Here is a 6424-nt window from a genome sequence, read left to right as displayed (position 1 = left end):
ACAAACAACTAAAGGAGTTTTCATCTCCTACATGAGTTTGAATGCCTTGAACCTCGAGGTCGAGTCTGGGTTATGAGTTCCTTCATCCAAATGAAGTCAGGAGTCCTGATTTTCGGACTCAAATGCTACAAGTCTGTAGTATATAAAACCAGTATGACTATAAATATACAAATAAATAAGGAAAAAAATAATACATTTAAAATACCATAAAAATAAACACGTATGACATATAGTGCAAACAAACAAACAAACAAAATCCTATAATTTTTAAATCGCAACAGATAAGAAAAAAAAACTTAAATTATGTAAACTGAATGACGTAGAACTTCCCAATTAACTATCAAATTAAATACTTGTTGAATCATATGTAAAATTTTCAGAAAAAAGCCAACACCAGGAGAACCCAAGAAACCTGGTATGGTTAATAAGCTGCTTTTTCCCCAGTGGAGTGCCAGAGACTATATATATATATATATATATATATATATATATATATATATATATATATATATATATATATATATACACACCTAAAAGTAGGGTTAAAAAGATGTGGATAATCTTGACTAAATAACCATCATAGTAATCAGCATCACATTTATCGATTCCATTTTGGTTGGCTTTTTCAGATAGTAAGTTGTCTGAATTTTAAAATTTCTCTTTTAATATTACTTAAGTCATTCGTTTTAGATGATTTGTTAACTCGTGGTAACACGGCAGAGAATCTTTTGGCGTAATTTCCATTTCACGCCGGTATATGTTCATAGTCGTCCCACCATTTTTTCGATGCTTCTTCCCAGACTTTTTTTTCCTCCTTTTTTGTGCGGTTTTCTTTTTCTTTTTTTTTCCCCTTTTTTCGCTCAGGCCGCTGTAATTTCTGAATCTGTCCTACTTGTATATGGCGGATGAAATTTTCCACTGGAGGAATCGCACCGCAAAGCCGCTGAGCACGGCGCAAATGTGGATCTGTTAGCACCAACCTGATCTAAAAAAAAAAAAAAAAAAATTACGCCATTACTCTTTAAGTAAAATGTAACGTAGCGAACCTCGGAGGAGGAAAAACGGGATCCCGGAGGAAAAAATTGGAATTTCTCATAACTAATTCACAATTTTTTTTTTTCTGGAGGAAGCGGTTGTGTTCAGTCTCCTCGGTCAGGAGGAAGAATTCTGGAGCGGGAGCCGCATCGTTTTTGGAGGTACGTCAAACTACACTTTGTTGTTTTTTTTTTCTCATTTTGAAAATTTTTTTTTGTAAAAATTTCACAGCATTCAGGGGTGGTAAGTTCTTTTTTCCCCATCTCTCTCCCTGCTTCATATGGAGCCCTGCTTCATATGTTAGCGCTGTTCAGCTCCGCTACACCAGCTGCAGCTTTTAAATTCTCTCCAAATACACCGAAAGTGTTGCTGTTTTTTCGCTTATTTTTCCTAATGAAGTTTGCGCCTTTTCGTCCGCTTGGCGCGCGCTCTCCGCTCGGTGAGGGATTTTTTCTTTTTTTTTATTTTTTATTTTCGCGAGGCAGCGATAGCGGCGACATGAAGGACGATGAGGGGAGGAACAATCTGAAACACAAAAACCTCCTGCAGCCATGTTTTGTGAATTTTTCCTGCAAAATTTCAGCAGCGATCTGGAGTTTCTCCTCTTTAACTCGAGGAGCAGCAGCAGGAGCAGCAGCGATACTTTAGCTGGTGTTATCGCCTCTAAACCTTTAGTATGGATCAAGTGTTTAACAAAAAATAAAGGAAGCAGAAAGTGTCGTCACATGAAATGCATTTACTTTTATTTCAGGCTGATTTGCAGATTTAAAATCTCGGAGGTTTTTGGCGCCACCTGTAGGCAGACGTTTTGAGAAATTAAATTGGAAATTAGACTAGTATATATATATATATATATATATATATATATATATATATATATATATATATATATATATATATATTAATTACCATGTCATTATATTTCCTAACCTGATATTAAAATAAGATGGAGTTGGTTGAAGCAATTTGCATGGAGAACAAATCCAGTCCTACCTCTTCAAGGGCGTATAATTGGGCTTTTGTGTTTATTTGATGCATCATGATGTTGTCATAAATACACCCGGATCAATGAGTAGATTAAATCAGATCTGAAAATTAAAGCAATTTGGGGTTTGGATCACTCTGTGCATCAGTCTGTCCACGAGTCTTGTAAGAACTCCTCCAAATCTGGAATAGCGATTTGAAATTTCACACAGTGGTAGCATACCACATGAAGATGTGTATGAAAGAAAATATTTGCAGTGGAATGACTCCATGGGGATAGAATTCTGTGTGCAAGCACCAAATCCTTACTACCTGCCAGATCTGTTCTGCCCATGTGCACAATTGTACAGTGCATCTGTAAAGTATTCACAGCACTTCAGTTTTTCCACATTTTTTATTATAGCTTTTTATATTATAGCTTTATTCCAAAATGGATGAAATTAATTTTTTCCTCAAAATTCTACACACAATACCCCATAATGACAATGTGAAAAAGTTTTATTATATAGATTTTTGCAAACTTTTTAAAAAATAAAAACGTAAGAAATCACATGCACATATATATTGACAGTCTTTGCCATGAAGCTCAAAATTGAGATCAGTTGCATCCAGTTTCCACTGATCATCCTTGAGAAGTTTCTACAGCTTAATTGGAGTCCACCTGGGCTAAATTTGGTTGATTGGACATGATTTGTAAAGGCACACACCTGTCTACATATAAGGTCCTGCAGTTGATTGTGCATGTCAGAGCACAAACCAAGCATGAAGTCAAAGGAATTGTCTGTAGACCCCGAGACAGGATTGTCTCGAGGCATAAATTTGGGGAAGGGTACAGAAACATTTATTCTGCTTTGAAGGTCCCAGTGAGCACAGTGTAAGGAGTTCGGATCCACCAGGACTCTTCCTAGAGTTGGCCGTCTGTCTAAAATGAGCGATCGGTAGAGAAGGGTCTTAGTCATGGAGGTGACCAAGAACCCAATGGTCACTGTGTCAGAGCTCCAGTGTTCCTGTCTGTTGTGATCTGGCGCTATATAAAAAAAAAAAGTTGAAGTTGTTGAAGTTGAGAGAGGACAACCTTCTGGTTTGATGAGAGAAAGATTGTGCATTGGTGTGAATGCCAGGTGTCATGTTTGGAGGAAACCAGGCTCTGTCCCTACAGTGAAGGATGGTGGTGACAGCATCATGGGGATGTTTTTCAGTAGGAGGAACTGGGAGACTAGTCCTTGATGAAAACCTGCTCCAGAGTGCTCTTGAACTCAGACTGGGGTGACAGTTCATCTTTCAGCAGGACAATGGCAAAGAAGTGGCTTCAGGACAACTCTGTGAATGTCCTTGAGTGGCCCAGACAGAGCCCAGACCTGAATCCAATTGAATATCTCTGGAGACATCTGAAAATGGCTGTGCACTGATGTTCCCCATCCAACCTGATGGAGCTTGAGAGGTGCTGCAAATAGGAATGAGCAAAACTGCTCAAAGATAGGTGCACCAAGCTTGTGGCATCATATTCAAGAAGAGATGAGGCTGTAATTGCTGCCGAAGGTGCATCAACAAAGTATTGAGCAAAGGGTGGGAATACTTAAGTTCAACTGATTTATTCGTTTTTATTTTTAAAAAATTTGCAAACATTTCAAAAAGCCTTTTTCATGCTGTCATTATGGGGTGTTGTGAGTAGAGTTTTGAGGGAAAAAATTAATTTGCTCTATTTTGGAATAAGGCCATAACATAGCAAAATGTGGAAAAACTGAAGAGCTATGAATACTTTCTGGATGCACTGTATGCACGAAACATCTGACAGCAACTAGAATGGGTTAGATTTATGCAGTTTTCAGCAAGAGTCTGTTTTGTTCAGAAATTTTATTTAAGACAACTTAATACTAGATATTGCAGATCCAAAACTGTCTATATATGTGCATCATGTATCTGGCAGGCGGTACAGACCTGATACTGACACACAGTTTTGCCATTGCCCATGTTGCAAAATGGTGCTTGCCATGACATGTGCACGAAATCATTGGAATACTTACGGTTTGCCACTGTTCACTTTACTCAGAGTTGTTTGTTCTTTCCCTTAGTTTTCAACTAAAAACACGCTGAACAGGTTATTTACAGTCGCAATTTGCCTTGCTGACAGTTTCTTAAGCTTTGGCCATCTCAGGATAGTCATATTACCAAAATCTCTCATATTAGTGCTAGAAATATGAACCTGCGTATTCGCGAGAAACAAACGGAAACTCTTCTGATTTCTTGTGCATCCTCGGTAGTACTGTGCCGCAGGGCTGAACGATTGATCAAATTTTAACCAAAATTGCACCTTTAAACTAATGCAAGTAGCAAAGTGCAAACACTGTGATTATTTTGACAAAATTTTTCTGCATGTGTTTAACAGATGTTGGATGATAACGTCACCAAGGTGCGCCGTAATACGCAGGTGGAAATATTCTGCTTTGTCCATTTAAACCACTTATTCATAATGCATTTAAACGCTCCCAAATGTGTCTTTAAACTCGATACTAAATTTCTTACAAAACATTAAATTAAAAGCTTATAAACTGCTGTCCCCATATTAATTCTGCCTGCATGTGACTTTACTGCTACCAGCAGCACAACATGACCAATAAGCTAATTATCAAAGTTGATGTTTTCTATGAATGGGTAATTCATGCAGATGGGATGGATCGCTGCCTGTGATGATTTTAAATCTGTACAGAGTGATGTATTGAGATCCCATCATTTGTGCAAAATATAACTAACTTAAAATTGGCCAGATATTGAATACAGTCTGTCATAGCTTTCAATGGATGTTAAAAACCCCACTTTACATGCTGTAGAAACAGTACTTTGTTCAATGTGAACAACAAGAGATGTAATCCAATTTAAAATGTTGAATTGAAAAAGAAAATTTACATTTAAGCCCTGGTCCCAACAAATAATGAACGATGAAAAGTGAACTACGTAGTTTGTTTGTTTTTTTTTGGTATGAGTCGAGTTATTCAACAAATGTGGGAGAATAGTGGGTCTTAGAGGCAGAATATTCAGCTAACGAGGCTCATCTCTGAGCGTGGCGCTAATTTCAAGAAGTTCAAAATTTAGCAACAACAGTGTGGGGCAGTTTGTGTACGGGGTATTACGAGGACAAACAAGGATGTTAGAGGCATGTTAGTGGTGAGGACGAAGCTGTTAGAAGCCCATCATCTGAGTACCTGGTGGCTAGAGGACAAGACAGGCTATTTTGGCTTTGCTGTCTTGAGTACTTCGTTGTGCCAGTCCCACCTGCTTTGTTCCACTGGATGCAGTGCTTTGTGCATTGGACACTGCGTATATAAAATAATAATTTTTTTTCAAATTATTTTGTAGCGGATGAATCATTTTTTCTCAGAAAACACTTGTTGAAAACACCTCTAATCGCTTCAGGAATCACAGAGGACCATTTCAGCTGGAGATTTTCTTTTCTCTCTTTCTCTCTCTCTCTCTCTCTCTCTCTCTCACTCTCTCTTGTGCGCTTCATGACGCGGAGAACGCATTTGGAATAGTCTAAAAGGTAATTGTAATATTTATATTGCAATGGCTTGGTAAAACAGTTGCATGTTCATTCCTTCTTATCTGTAAAAGTATGTTTATGATAGATTTAACATCTCATTATAATTGTTCAGATGAGCTGCGTGCGCTGTGTGTGCTGACACAATCACTCGCACTCACACGCAGTATTTTTTAATTGTTTGTGCAATGTTCATGTACGTGGCTCATTAGTCGAATAATCACTGAAATTTCTGACAATTCCATACCTGGCTCATCATTCATGGCTTTATTATTTGGTGTGACCAGGGCTGTTAAAAAACAAACGACAATAACAAAAACTGTCTGACTGCAGCTTCTACAAGCTTTGAATATGGCAGCAAATGCTATGGCCATCCAACATTAATGTGTTTTTAACCTCTTAAACATTATTTATCATATTATTTTATTTTGCTTCATATAAACCCATTGTTGTCTGAGAAGGGCCCATCATATGGAGAAAATGGCCAATTACTTCAGGCATGAAGAAGCCATTAGCCCATACCGCCCTTTTGAAATATGAATCTGCGTGAATCAGTAGGGATTAATATAAATAAGTAATATTCCAGCATTTTCTGAAGTGGTAATGCTAGATCACATGTTTTCTGAATACTGAACTTGACTTTAAAAAAATATAATTGCAGTTAAATCATAATTGCAATGTTTGTCTGAAAGGTTGCATGTTGACATTTTTCCTAAATTGTTCAGCCCTACTGTGCAACGTTATGGGTTTATTTTTTATTTAATACATCATGTATATAAATTACACGTATAAACAGACCTGTTTGGCTCTTTAGTACACAGGTTGACGTTTTATAATTCAGGTATTCATCAGGACTTTATAGTACTATCT

General features: G+C 37.4%; 1 protein-coding gene across 3 annotated transcripts in view; it reads left to right on the top strand.

The window, feature by feature from the left end:
- Window positions 1-779: 779 nt before the first annotated feature.
- Window positions 780-6424, top strand: part of znf618 (zinc finger protein 618) — a 104236-nt gene continuing 98591 nt past the window's right edge. For all 3 annotated transcript variants that reach the window (XM_034192036.1, XM_034192037.1, XM_034192035.1), the window contains exon 1: window positions 780-1196. The gene's annotated coding sequence lies outside the window, so the exon portion shown is untranslated. The remainder of the gene's footprint in view (window positions 1197-6424) is intronic.

Source organism: Thalassophryne amazonica, chromosome 17 (assembly GCF_902500255.1).
Source record: "Thalassophryne amazonica chromosome 17, fThaAma1.1, whole genome shotgun sequence".
Lineage (NCBI taxonomy): Eukaryota > Metazoa > Chordata > Actinopteri > Batrachoidiformes > Batrachoididae > Thalassophryne > Thalassophryne amazonica.
This window is presented reverse-complemented; position numbering and strand designations above follow the sequence as displayed.